This window comes from Prionailurus bengalensis, chromosome D4 (assembly GCF_016509475.1).
Source record: "Prionailurus bengalensis isolate Pbe53 chromosome D4, Fcat_Pben_1.1_paternal_pri, whole genome shotgun sequence".
NCBI lineage: Eukaryota > Metazoa > Chordata > Mammalia > Carnivora > Felidae > Prionailurus > Prionailurus bengalensis.
The window spans coordinates 91,918,846-91,933,167 of record NC_057359.1 but is presented as its reverse complement, the minus strand read 5'-3'; the positions used below and the strand labels follow the sequence as shown (position 1 = coordinate 91,933,167).

General features: G+C 60.8%; 1 long non-coding RNA gene across 1 annotated transcript; it reads right to left on the bottom strand.

Moving 5' to 3' along the window:
* Positions 1-1,298: 1,298 nt before the first annotated feature.
* On the bottom strand, positions 1,299-9,897 carry LOC122475313. Its single transcript, XR_006295143.1, has 5 exons — positions 7,231-9,897; positions 6,324-6,422; positions 5,327-5,522; positions 4,063-5,014; positions 1,299-3,749 (listed from the first exon to the last, which is right to left on the bottom strand). It is a non-coding gene; the product is annotated as an uncharacterized LOC122475313 (long non-coding RNA).
* Between the last annotated feature and the right edge of the window lie 4,425 nt (positions 9,898-14,322).

Sequence of the window (14,322 nt, the reverse complement as noted above, 5' to 3'; positions counted from 1 at the left end):
CAGTGTCCTCTCGAGCAAGGAGCGACAGAGACACGGGGCCATGGGTGGTGGGGACAGAGCCCAGGGTCCCCAGCCGCCAGCAGGGAAAGAAGGAACAGAGGGGGAGGGAGGGGGGACGGAGAGCAAGGACGAGCAGCAGCTTTGGGGGGCCTCCTGGGTAGCAGCTCGGCGAGGAAAGAGCCGGCTAGGGTCTGTGGCTGCCCTTGACCACTCCTTGTGGAGGTGGCTTCCTGCAGCCCTGAAGGACTGGGGCCTCTAAACGTCCTCGTCTGGCCCAAAGGTCACCTAGTGCACCCACTGTGATCAGGTGGAAGTGCCTGCCAGGTGTCAGGAGAAGGTTCTGGAGGCTGCCTGCACCTGGCTGGAGGAAGAGCATCACTAACTGTGTGCAGGTCAGCGGGGGGGTGGGGGCAGGGAACGCTGCCACCAGGGCTGCCCTGTAGCTCTCGGGACTGCTTGGCCCAGTACTCAGAAAACTCCAGGCTCTGGTCCTGACAACTTCAGGGCCACGGGCCTGTGACTTGAGTTCTGAGAGCCTCAGTTTCCCCATCTCAGGCCACTGGATCAGGAGGGACAGTGCACGGTCTCCAGCTCTGCAGCCCCAGCGAGGGGGCCAACATCCGTGTGCGCGGGACTCTCCTGGCTTTGGCACAGAAGGGCTCCTGCCGCCACACGCTCCCTGGGCGCCGGCAGTGTGGACCGACTTAGGGATGGCCATGCCCGGGCCCGGGCCCGGGGCCGCCCCTCGGCCTGAGAAAGCCTCTCCTGGGGAGGTGGCCAGGCAGGAATGCCTGCTGTAAGTAGCCCTCCCCTTCCTTCCCCCTCCCGGCCCCCGTTTGCAATAACACAGGGATATCCCCAAGGCTCTGCGAACAGCTGGGCCCTTTCTGCTCAGCCATCAGCTCCTGATGAGTCAGCCCTGCTGGGCCTCCCACAGATGCCACGTCCCCACCTCCCGCCCTCCTCCAGGCAGCCCTGCACCTCCTGAGGGCCCCCGACCCCGAAGTGGCCTCCCCAGCTCAGGCAGCAGCAGCGGGAGCCTGGGAAAGCTCTGGGGTCTGAAAGGCAGAGAAGCCAGGCCGAGTCCGGGCCCGTGGCCACGCCCGCTGCCCACCCATCCCCTCCGGGCTGCCCAGGGCTCCTCCCGAGAGCAAAGTCTTCTGCAAGCACCCCCATGCAAGACGGACGGAGCTGGGCCTCTCCCCACGTCCCTTCCCCACCCAAGGCCCCTCCAGGAAACCCTCTGGGCCAAAGCCAGCCCAAACTCGGCGGAAGTCACCAGAAACTCCGAGCGGGTCCCGCAGCTGGCTGGAGCGCCCGGCTCTCTGTTTCCCACAACCTAAGGCTCGCTCACTGCCTTCTCCCGTGTCTGGGCGCAGAGGAAGGAGGTGACGGGGTGGTGCTGGAACCCAGAAAAGGGGAGACCCAGCGGCCACCTCCTTGGGTGTGCAGGGCTGTCCCAGGGTCCCATAGCGACCCTGGAGTGTGATGGGAGCCAGCCCTGTGGGGTGTCAGGATCTGCATCTGGAGGGGACTGTCCGGCTGGGGCGAAGGAAGAAGCCACATGATTATTCCTGGCAGAGCCGTCCTCTGGGGCGTGGGCACCACGGTCCCGCCCGCACGGTGGGGCCACAGTCCAGACGCCTTCCCTCTCCCTGGTCCCCAGCTGGGGCCACCCGACTCCTCCCCCAGCGCGGACGCCCTGGAAGAGTGTGAACGGTGAGGCTCACGGGGCTCGCTTCACCTACAAGGTGGCTGTGTCATTTCGGGGGCTCTGTGAGATAGTTCTGTTCAAAACCGATTTTCAAAGAGAAAACGCTTTCTTTTTTTTTCATTTTTTTGAATGCTTATTTATTTTTCAGAGAGAGACACAGTGTGAGCAGAGGAGGGGCAGAGAGTGAGGGAGACACAGAATCCGAAGCTGAGTTGTCAGCACGGAGCCCAACGCGGGGCTCGAACCCACGGACCGCAAGATCATGATCCAAACTGAAGTCAGACGCTGAACCGACTGTGCCCCAAAAACGCTTTCTAAACACACAAAAACCTGCGTTAAAATCGCAAGTTTGTATTTACTATTCTCGCTGCATTGTCGTACCCTCCACTCTGTGTCCTTGCCCGAGGCTCTCTCCTACTGACCACTGGGATTTCTCTCACTGGATCTTACTTTTTATTGTTTTCATGAAACTGCTGCCAAATCCTTCAAATTTACATTCATGGCTTTGAATTTCTGGAGGGCTTGCGAGGCCCTCGATAGACCACAGTGTTTTCAGTTCAGACGACTCACTCTTGAGAGACCCCGGATGCCCCACGGGCTCAGAGGAACTTCTGCTCCGTGGAAAATATGCACAGTCCTGGGCTCACTTGTTTGTTAGTTTTTGTTTTTGTTTTATTTGAATGTGTAAATACTCCAGCACAAATACCCTCTTGGGCGCCCTCCTCAGGTCTCTAACCCGCCCACCCAGAGGCTCAGGTCTTATCCTGCAACAAATACGTTACAGGCAAAACTCAAATAAGCCGTCCCTGCGCGTGATCCTTTTCAATGGCCAGCTCAAAAGGGTTCCGTGTCGTTCCAAAATATAAATCTACCCAATCAGACCTAAAGGCACCATCAAAACATTCTTCCCACGAGTACGATTTTCCAAAGCACAATTACACAATTTGGAAATTAGATCTTGCATACTCTCCGACCCCCCCCCCCCCCGAGTTCAGTTTGTTCCGTCTCCTCCCTGGCTTCCCCATGGCTCCACGGCAGTTCTGTTCAACTTTGCGAACTTTACTCTCAATCGGTACAATCCCTGAGGATTCAAAAGCTCGAGTGCTGTGGTCCTCCGTCGGACAAATGGGACGATTTAAAAACGTCCAACTTACATAAAACGCAGCCACAATCTACAGACCCATTCCCAAAAATGTCTGAAATCATTGCGGGTCGTCCTTCGACGGCCAAATGTTTCCGAACTCTGAGAACCTGCGGCACACAGCCCCACGCGGCGTGCCGAAGCGTTTTTTAATGACACGGCACCTTTGAAATCCGTTCCGTCGTCCAGCTCTGCTGTGTGTGCATAAAAATATCCTCACGTTTTGAAAAGCACACCTTCTAGGTCCATTGGCCACACCCCAGGCTGGTTTCCACGCAATGAGGAACATGGTGTGAGCCACCGGAGTTCCCAGGGATGATGGGTTTCTTAACAAGATCAAAATATTGTGTCTTTAATCACAGAGCTGTGATCATCCAGAATTTGTCTTCTTGTAATCACCTGCCAAACCAAAAACATTTCAGCATCGAAGGCGTTTTTTAAAACTCAATTTACAGCTCAAGCGGCCGCACATCAGGTGCGTTTCACGTTTGACAGAATAAACTTCCAGCTGCTTTATCTAGACTCCATCAAAGGGATGAAAAACATCAAAATGATTTTGAAATTAATTTAACCGCTTTCCTGCTGGAAACTACCGGGACGCTCATCTGAACGCTCGACGGCTTGCAAAGGCCTGCCGACGGTCCGTGCACAAGAAGACGTGGGCTACAACCGTGGGCACAGTTGGTTCACTCAGCAGAACAGACAGTGAATCTGAGCAAAGCGACAGGCCTCACGGAACCCTGGGGAAGCACGCCCGCTCCCCGGCGACTCCAGGCTCCTCGGTGACCACCTCTGCGGCCGGCTGGCCCTGCCCCCGGTTCTGTCGCGGCTGCCCCGGGTTGGATGTCAACACCAACGTCCGTTTTGTACAAACAAACGTGCACCGTCCACTCTCTTGAGAAAAAGAAATAACAATCCGGTACTTTTACGAAGCATGACTTCCAGCTTTTTCTGCTCACGGCTGCTGAAAGGGCTTACTGCAAGATTTTTAAAGCATTACCAAACCGTAAGAAAATAGTTGTGGGTTTGCACCATTCAACAAATGACGCGACCATGGTGGTGGTTAAGCGTCTCCTACATCTACTCCGCGGCCGGGCCGCTCACCTTCATTTTCCACACGCGGTTCGTGTTCCCCTAACATGTCATTTCCCAGTGAGCCCGCCCACGGGCCGCCCTCCACTGGCGCATGTGGGACCGCAGCACCCACCTCGCTTCAGCCCCACTCGCTCGGGCGTGGTCCCACGAGGCAGAGCTTCAACAGGGACACGTCATCAACTTCATGGGAAGGCAGAAGTGGTGGGGGGCTGGGGGACACGGCGACTCCAAGGCAGGGGCGAACGGCCCAGAAGGTCAGGATCAGGTCAGACCCCAGGAGGTCCTGGGGACGGGTGGGCTCCCGATGTGTGAACGGTTGTTCACCATCCCCCACCCCTACACGCGATGGCCTGTGAGGGCACCGGTGTGCACGTGGCCAGGAGAATAGGACACCGGCACAGTGAGGGCCAGCCCCCCCCGTCTGTTCCCCACTGTCCTTGGACAAGCAGCATGCGAACAGAGCTGGGTGGCGGTGAGGCTAGAGGTTCTACACAGGGGGCGCGGCGGGGACCGACCCTAAGCCCTGGCCGGGGTGCTGCCCCTCCAGCCACCAACCAGCATCCTGATGCTGAGGTGAGTACATCAGAACCCATCAGACCTTCCCTCCTGGGGGGCGATTTACCATCCCATACCGATCAGTGTTCAGGCTCTGCCTTCCCCGTCCCCACAGCCTCCGCCCACCACACTTGCCAAGGGCTCCCAGGGTATCTCATCTGCCGACAGAGAATCCCATGAGATGTCACCTCAGGCCAACAGACCCCCATGACAGGGAAGGGGTGACCAAAGGACCGGGACCCTGGGACCTGCTGGTCCTGTCTCCTACACACGTCCACCTCAAACAAACCTACCAGCCTGAAAGGCTCCTCAATGCCTGGGTTTGGCCATGACCTGTGTGGAGGCAGGATGCCGTCCCTGGAGAGACAGCGCGTGAGACCCAAAAGGGGAGACGGCCCGAGTGTCCGGCGACGGGCGGACGGATAAACAGATGTGCTCCATCAACAACAGAGCAGTGTTTGTCCTTAAAAGGGCATGAGGTTCCGGTGCATTCCACGACGTGGATGGACCTCGAGGGAAAGAAGCCAGGCACGAAAGATCACACGTTGCACACCCCCCGCACACATACGGCACGGGCACACGCTAAACCCACAGAGACAGAAAGCAGACGGGAGCTGAGAGGAGGGATGGGCGCGGCGGTGTGGTGGCTCCAGGAGCTCTTCTGGGAGTGAGAGGGGCGTGTTTCGGGACCAGGCGTGGCCGTCACACAACACCACGAACACGCTAAGCGCCACTGACCCGCTCGCTTTAAAACGCGCAACCGTGAACTTCAACCCGGTTTAAAAAATACGTCAGATAAAAGACAGGAAACCATTCGATACCTATTCCGAACCTCCGTCCTCCGAGGTATAGCAGATATTTTTCTCCATCAGGCAGTGCTCTAATCCAGGAAGTGGAGACACCGGCCCAGGAACGAGGGCATGGAGGTCAGACGATCCTTCTCACCTCGGCCCCAGGGTCCGCTCAGGGACTCGGGCTCCCGGCCCCACAACGTTGCATTCCGTGGGATCAGAGGCCCTGGTCCCCAGGAAAGAAGGTTAACAAAAGCCCCACCGAACCCAGTGCTACAGCCCAGTGCCTGGTCCCGAGGGCTCCTCACCGCAGCAGACCGGCACGCACAGAAAGAGGCTTCTGCGTCCCCCCTGCCCACCCCCCGCCCCCGCTCTCCACGCGAGGCCGGGGCTGCTGCTCTGTGACCAGCAGGTTGAGGGGGGGCGCGGTGTGCAGGGAAGCGAGGCCCTGGGTCCCAGGGATCAGGGTAAATGGACAATCACGGCAGCCAGGGCCCGGCCGGGGCAGAGCGAGCAGAAAGGCCGAGCCCGCAGCATGGAGCCCACGCCACCCTCCCCCCACCCCCCCACACAGCAGGCCGGCCCGCAGAAGCGCCCGTGCGGGCAGCCCTGGGGTAGCAGCTCGTCCAGCAGCTTTCGGAATCGCAGGGGTGCTGCTGTCTTGTCGTGGGGGCCAGTGGACGGAGGACAGGACAAGATGGACTCAACGAGAGGCTTCGGGGGCTTTGAGGGGCGCACGGCACCAGGCTGGAGCCCTGCCTGCATGTCCGAGGCTGCCTGTACCCGGTCCCATAAGGACCTCTGCCTCCTGCGGGCCTTCCTCTGGTGTGGGGGCTGCTCTGTCCATGAGTATGGAGGACAGAAAGCCACCAGAATGACCCCCAGGTGGTACGGGACGGGAAGGGCTAAGTCCCCCGTGTTACCAAGCACCCAGCAGAGAGCGCCCAGCAGGCCGAGCTCCGTCCGCCGCCTACACCCGCCCGCCTCACACTCAGTCCCAGGATCACCTCCAAAGCAAAGTACTCACATCCAAATCTTTGTCTCGAGGTCTGCTTCGTCGGAAAGCCAATCTTTGACGAGCTAAGGACTCTGCAGGCTGTCCCCGACAGGAAGGTGGTGGCCGTGTCTGGAAAGGAGAAGGGAAAGTGTGACTGGTTGGCACCCCTCGATTCCCAGAATTAACCACTCGATGGGGGCAACCCCGGTCATGGCACATTTGGCTCACGTGCCAAGGAGAGGCTCCACACTGGACCTTCCCAGCGAACCTAGAGCCAGCCCATCACCAGGCACGGACCCCCCTCTCGCTGGAAGGCTGTGTGACCCTGGTCCTTCACCTCACCAGCTTCTACTGACCCGTCAAAAGCTGACTCCAACTCCACTTCCTCCGGGAAGCCCCCTCTGGCCCCCGAGACAAGTTCTGGCCCCGTTACTTCTTCCAATGGTACCGGGCACCTGCCACTCGGCACCTGTCCCCGTGGCAATTACACTTAGTTCTCAGGTTACTCGGCTAAATCTCTCTTCTCCTCTACATGCTCAGCCTGCTCCCCTGGGACGGTGACAGGCGGGGGAGTTTCGTTCTGCGCACCGAGCAAGGTACCAGCCCAGAGCAGGAACCCAGTGGCCATCTGCTCAGTGAGTGAACGAATGAACGAACGAACGAACGAACGAAGGAGCGAGTGCGTGAAATGCCATCCCGGCTGGGCGCCTGGTTCCTCCACCAGCGCCCCACCCGGCCGTGGCACGCAGCACGCACGGGAAGCCCCGGCTTCACCGTGACTCGGGACTCTCAGGAATGCTTCGGAGCACAAAGAATTCTGCTCAAAACCCCAACTGGACTTCTTATCTGCAGGATTGCATAAAACCCTGGAACTCGCCTTAATCCTGTCCACTAACACGCAAACCAGTAAAGCTAGGGGCCTCGGGGGTGAACTCACTGATCCGTAATCTGTAGCAGATGCCGGGCAGGGCGTGAGCAGGCTCTCCTGAAACTCATGCGCTGCCGACACTCCTGGTGAAATTCCTCAGGGGCAGATCTGGGCTCCCTGGCCCCACAGGCCTTCGCCGGAGGGCTGGAGACAGCCGTCTCTTCCCTAACCGGTTGGGGGCTTTGGTCGGGGCCCAGACCTCTGGGCTCTCGGCCTCGTGCGCTCGGGCCCCAGGAGCATCTCTGACACGGCCAGGCGGGAAGACCTCAATCAGCCTTTCGAGAAAATCCACCTTCTCCAACACCTTCCATGACACCCATTTTCCTGACTCTGAGGGCCTGTGCAGAATTTTACAGTCAGCAATGATCCGTCCTCCAGCTCAGTCATCGGGAGAGCGAACCGACTGCCACAAAATTACTCAGGGCATCTGAGCGGTTAGGTGGGTTTCCCCAGATCTAGAGGGGGGTTCGGATCACGGCTCCCGCTCAATCACGGACTCCCCCGCTCCCTCAACTATCAATGGGAAAAAAAAAAAAACACTCCTATCTTGTGGACTCGACATTTTCGCTGCCTACCACATCCTAGGCACACGGTGTTTGTGAATGACTCTGTTGCATACCCGCCATACACCAGGCTCTGGGCCCTGTAAATGTCAGCCCTTGTGGTTGCTGCCCGGAGGGCCGTATTTCTGGCCACAGGAGCCTGTTTTCAGCTCAGAATATAATGAAGCCCCTTCTTCATCCACGGAGGGAACACAGACCCAGGGACGAAGCCTGCAAGCGAGAAGAATCAGGGGGCCACAAAGCGACTCCCCAACAACAGGCCGAAGAGGCAACCGCTATTTCGGCAATGCTTACTGGAGGAGGCAACGAGACACGAATGCTCTCCTGGGAGATTCTGCCAGCGAGTCCTGACTGAGATAAGGTCAAAGAGCCCACCTCCCTGGCCCACACAGGCCAGACCCGGCCGGGCAGCTCCACCCTCGCAGCAACACAGTAACAAGGCAGACTCTTGCCTGTCCTTACGGTCCGATCCCGGGACATCCTTGCCGAGCGGCCACCCTGGCCGGCTCCCAGGCCACGTGCTGTTCCCCTATCCGCTCGTGGATTCCTCCCAACGACCCAACAGGGTAGGCAACAGGCATCGGCCCGATTTTACAAACGGGAGGTTCCGGAGGGTCAGTAACTTGTCCGGGATCCCAGGTGCTGGAGTCGGGATCTGGGCGCAGGCCGACTGAGCCCCGAACTACTCCCTCGGGACCACTCATGCGGAAGAGGAGGACCCAGAGCAGAGGCCTGTCCTCCACAACATTGGCCAGCGGAGCCCAAAATTCCTTGGTGAGAAGGAGCTGACGTTTGCTCTCAGGTCCCCGCTGGCTGTCTCTTCTACATGCTGGCTGTCGCCACGTCTACGCTGACTTCACCGTGTCCTCCCCAGGTTTCATGCTAAAGAATGGGCTCGGCCACTTGCAACTTTGCTAGCCTCCCCGAAATCCCGAGAGGACGGCTCCTTGCTGGTGGTATCAGGCACCAGTACCTAACAGCAGCTGCACACACCCCTAGCTGTTACAGCCGAGATTCTGGAACCCCAAGTAGGAAAACCGGTTATCAATAGTAGGAAACCGATCCCAGCACCTACCATACGCTATGTTCTTCAGATCACTGATCTCCTATAAACCCCGCCCCCAAACATGCAAGTCGGGGGCACCGCCCACCTCCCACGGGGAACACAGGATCCAAGAGCCGACCTGACGTGAGGCAGCAGGGTTTGATTTGAACCCAGGCTGATGGCTCGAGAGACTGGGGTCTTCTCATCGTCATATTGCCCCCTCAACTTTCACCATGGGATGTTCTCTCGACACCTTATTTCCTTCGGGAAGGGTCACACTAGGATAGAGCGGGTTCCCTGCGCGCAGGGCTCAGTCACCTCTTCACAGCCGGACTATCAGCACATCGACAGCAGGACTCTATGGTGTGTCCTTGTATCCACCCCACCCCCACCCCCACCCCACGGCTAGCCAGGAAACCATCCACGGTCTAGAGTAACCAGCCCAGGAAAGGCCACCCGGGCAGATCACAGCTGCAGGAAGTCCTACTATCTCCAGCAACAACTCAGGACAGCAAACACGCCCTGCGACAACAGGCCCAGCAGGGACTTGATTAATACCCGGTCGCTTCCTTCATTTCTGCCCTCGCTTCCAACTTAGGACCCACCAGAGAAAATCAAGTACGCACGCCTGAGCAACCCCAGAGGATGCCGCGTCTGGCTAGCCCACCTACAGCCTCCCCGTGCCTTCCCTTTGCTCCACTAGAAAGTTTTCCTGGCCCTCTGCCTGCCTCCGGGTCCCTGCCAGAATGAAAGTAATGATACCTGACCCCCCCACCCCCACCCCTACCGCCAGCCGCGAATAAGCGGCCTTTGCTGTTCTCATTTGGTTGGCCTTTACTGATTTTCACCTAAGGCGTTAGGTTTAGAACGACTCTGAGGCTCCTCTGGCCTCAGTGGCCAGTCAGCCAGGTCGGCCACGGGCCTGTGGATGGTGACACTGATGCTCAGAATCTGCCCCCTCTTGGGGCATTTGCTCCCGCGTCGGCCAGACAGATGCCTCTGCTTCCGCGATCCCGCGGAAACAAAACGCAGGAGAGGCAGCTGCTGAGGGGAGGCGGCGGGGGGGGGGAGGCGGCGGGGGGGGGGGGGGGGGGGGGGGGGGAGCGGGGCTCACCCTCGGTCGGGCCAAGAGTCACGCTGGCACGTGGCCAGGTGTCCCGCCGCCCCTCGTCTGGCACCGGGATGGAAGGCGGACCGCAGGTGTCCTCAATTCCGATCAGGTGACCATAACATCAGCACAAAACGCCGGGTGGCTCAGGTCCCCCCAGGGAGGTGCTCCCGGCCCTGGGGGCGCGGAGGCCCCGGGCCTGCGGTGGCATCGCCCAGCGGCCCAGGGAGCGCCCGAGTCCCTGGGCGCCGCCCGGAGCCGTCGCTGGAAGCCGCGGCTGGGCCGGGCCGTTTCCCAGCCTCCCTTGCGGCCGCGCGCCCCCACGTGACCAGGCCTCGCCGGTGGAAGGTAAAGGGAAGTGCCGCGAAGCACTTCCGGGTCGAGGTGGTCTAAGGCGCGGGCGCCGCCCTGCCCGCTGCGGGCCGCCCGGGGCGGCGGGGGTGTCGCGCGGCAGCCCCCGCCCGGGGTGACTGAAGGCCGGAGACAAAGCGGGAGAGCTGCCGGGTGCCCCGTGGGGAGGTGCAGAGCAGGGGGTGGCCTTCCCGGAGGTCAGCGTGTCCTGAGACAGGCATCGGGTGGCAAGAGCGAGACGCACACCCCCAGCCGGACTCGCGGGTGCATCGAAGCCGCCCGCAGCGCTTCGGAGAAGACAGCTTGCCGCGTTGGTGGCGCCGCAGCACGTTGGGGGTGCTCGAAGGCGCCGGGCTAGGACAGCTAGGAACGCACCCCCTTCGGCCCTGACCCTGACCCCTCCTCGCAGAGGAAGGGTGCTCCCCCCCTCCCCCCGCCGATGCCTGCTCCGCAGAGCCCGTCGGGGCCCACGGCTGCGGCTCGAACCCAGACCTGGAGGCGCTCCAGGTGCCGGCGCCCCGCACACAGCGGGCCGGCCGGGGACGGGGGACACTCCAGCCCCCTCCTGCACGTGGCCAAGTTCCGGCCTGCGGGGAGGGCGGGGCTCTGAGACCCCCTGCCGCGGGGAGCCACTTGGCGGTCCAACCGCTGGTGGGCACAAGGCCGTGGCTCGTCCAGGCCCGGCTGTCCAGGCGGAGCTTTCTCTGGGGTAGTCAGGTCGGGGCCGTTTTCCCTCCGTCGTGACCTTGGCGTTACTGTTTGAGTTGTCGCCAGTGAGCAGGCACTCTACAGAGAAAAAGCTGTTTTGAAGGAGCGGGCAGAGAGGTGGTCCTGGAGGGAACCTCCCGGAAGGTGGCAGAGGCCAGGCCCGGGCGTGCAGAGAAGGAAGACCCAGCCGCGGACAAATTCATGTCCTGGTACCTAAGAGGACCTCGGAGGCGGGACAGGGCCGCCGCACTGGTCCTTCTCATGTCCCCAGGAGCACTCACCCAGGCCCAGCCCCTCCCTCCACTCCGGAGCCCTGCCCCCCACGCACAGGGCAGCCCTGGGCTCCTCCCAACCTCTGCGACCTAGAGACGGGGCCAGAGGCCCTGAAGGGGGCATCAGGAGCGGTGGTTGTTGGGATGGCTCCCCGTGGCAGATACGTCTCAACTCTACCACGAAGCTGCTTTGAGACTGTCATGCCATCCCCTCCCTGGGCCGCCACTGTCTCCCTCTGTCCACTGAGGAGGTGGGGCAGAGGGTGCTTGGTGGCCCCACCCAGCCCCAGGAATCCTATGATTTCATGAGTCCATGGTTATTATCCCTGGATAAACTCTCCAGCCCACAGGACCACGGACTGAGAAGTTAATTCCAGAACCGAGGAGTGTGTGGGAATGTGACCCTCACACCCACCATACCGGCCCAGCTTTGGTGCGGCGCTGAAATCACCCCGGCCTTCCGTGGAAAATCCACATCTGAAGGCCTCCCCTGAGCATCTGGGACTGATTAGGCTCTGGGCCCTGGGTCTGAGCAGAGTTTTAATAAAGTCTTAGGCCAGTGAATTGTAATCCCAAAGGGATGATACGTGTCTCAGCTTTGAAGGAGCCGAAGCACTGGGCCAGCCCCTGATGTGATCTCTAGTGCCAGAGCCACAGATGTGCCTTGGGACCGCTGGTCCCTGACACGGCAAGAGGAGCTGGGACAGGGCGAGAGGGCGCGGGGGCCGAGGCCCCGAGGGGCAATCGGCTGGCCTCACTGTCGGCCTCTTTCTGCCTTGACAACCTTGAGCGTATGTCTTAACCTTGTAAGCCTGTCTCCTCATCTGTCAAGCAGAGGTGTATCTGTTAAGGTAGCTCTCGCCAGTGCCATCTGTCCCCAAGGCCCCCTCTGACCTGACACTCTTGGACTTTCTCCTGGCTTCCTTAGCAGCGTCGAGCCCAGCCCGTAGCATGGGGAGGACCGAACGTGCCAGGCGGCTGACGGCCCAGAGGCGGCCTCAGCCAGCGCCCGATGGGAGTGGTGGGTGATGCCCGGCCTCCTCACCACCCACGCGAGACGCTCTGAGATGCCTGCCGCGTCGTCAGCTCATGTCCCCCCCACGGCCCGCACCCCAGTGTCTCACGGCGGTAACCCGCTTGATAGACGTCCCCACTTCCCTCTCGAGGCTTCCTGGGGTCGCCCCCAGGTGAACAAACCGGTTGCACTCGAATCCAGGTCTCAGAGGCTGCTTTTGAGGGACCCTGCCTGAGACCATCATGCTGGACGTCACAGACTTTTCCTTGACGAACCAGAGAGGAAGTTTCGTGAGCCGTATGAGCCACGAGGCGAAAAGGAAGATGTTAGGTAGGCAGGTATGTAACTAAACTGTAGTCCCGGAAAAACGTAAAAGCCGTTTTTAGCTCGGGTCGACGCACAAGCAGGCGACAGGCCCGGTGTGGCCCCCAGGCCGTAGTTTGTGACCCCTGCTGTCATACATAAAGCCCAGATCTCAGTGGCTTGAGAAAGTAACAGTCTGCTTCTTGTTCCTGTCACAGCCAATGATCACGGGGGCAGGTGGCCTAGATTCCAGGCGGGGTAGTTGTTCAGGGCAGACAGGGGCTCTGCCGTCCTGGACCTGTGGTTTCCCAGAGGCACCGTGGGCATCCGTGTCCAGTTAGTGAGGGAAGGGAGAGCGTCGGGGGGGAGGGTTGCGTGGGAGGGTCTACAGACTGGGGCCCAGGCGGCGTGTGTGCGTGCATCGCCCACATTCCCTTGGCCTGACCTCGGCCACAGGCCCCCCTCCCACCCCGCCACCAGGCGCAAAGGCGTGTTGGGAAGTGTCTGGGCTCCTCGGAGACCGTTCTGTACTTGCTCCCCGTGTACCAGACCGGCAGAAGCTTCTGACAGAGGCGTGTCTCGTGTCACGGCAAATAACGAAATCCGCATGCCCGTGCCCACCACCCAGGTTAAGAAGTAAAACCCTACCCGTCGTTCTGAAACCGCCGTGTTCCCCCGACGCGTGCCGGCGGTCTCCCCAGGGTGGCCCCGGCCTCGGTTCTGCGCGCGTGGGCCGCTTACCTCCCATCCCCCGCTCCGCGTGCACCCCCGGACCCCACGGCTCCGTGTGGCCGCATCTCCAGCCGCGTGGGAACAGCACCGGCTCCTCGTGTCCTCCTGGAGTCTAGGCTCCCCTGTGCCTCACGCTGGACGTCCGTGGGGCCTCTCCGTCGCTGAAGATCATTTATTTTCGTTGCTGTGTCTCGCTGATGCGGGCACACCACGGTCTGCCTGCCCATCTTCCTGCCGAGGGACAGGTGGGCTGTTTCCCCGGGCCGGGCCGCCCCGGCATCATGCGAGCGTGTCTGTGCACATCTCTTGGGGCGCACGCGTGCACCCCCCCGAGGAGAGGCGCCGCCAGGTCAGAGCACGTGGCTGTGTTCAGCTTTAACAGGCAAGGCCAAAGGGTGTCCCGCGGGGCCAGCAGCAGGGCACCCGGCCCCGGGGCCCCGGGGCCACATCGCGTTCGATCCTACCTGTGGGTACGGGCCCCTCCCCCTCACCTCGTTGAGCCTCCGGACGCCATCCCACCACCGCCGTTTCTTACCATCCGGTGAGCCACACGAACCGGAACTTTGTTCCCCTCTGACAGACACAGAAACAGCAGCTCTGGCTGACCCTTAGCAGCTGGGAAGTGGGACGTTTGCCATCGTCCCACCCGACGAGGCCCAGCTCCGGAAGGAAGTGTTCGTCCCTGGCCTCCCTCCCGGTGAACCCAAGGTCGCGCCCTCGGGGGCCTGGGGCCTGCTGGGTCCTCGGCAGGTACTGCTTTGGAGGGTGAGCCCTGCCTTCTCCTCGGGCCCAGGATCCGGCCGGGGCTGCACCAGTTCATGAGGTCCCTGGGGAGGGAGACCGGAAGTTCCAGGGGCTGCATATGACTCACTGGCATGTAAAATGAACTTGATTTAAATTTCAGGATGCCAGTCTCCGCCTCCATGACAGAGAAGGAAATTCCCTGCAGAAGCCAAGGGCGAGGGCTCGTGTGTGTGTGGGCATCTTCCCCTGCCGCACCAGCC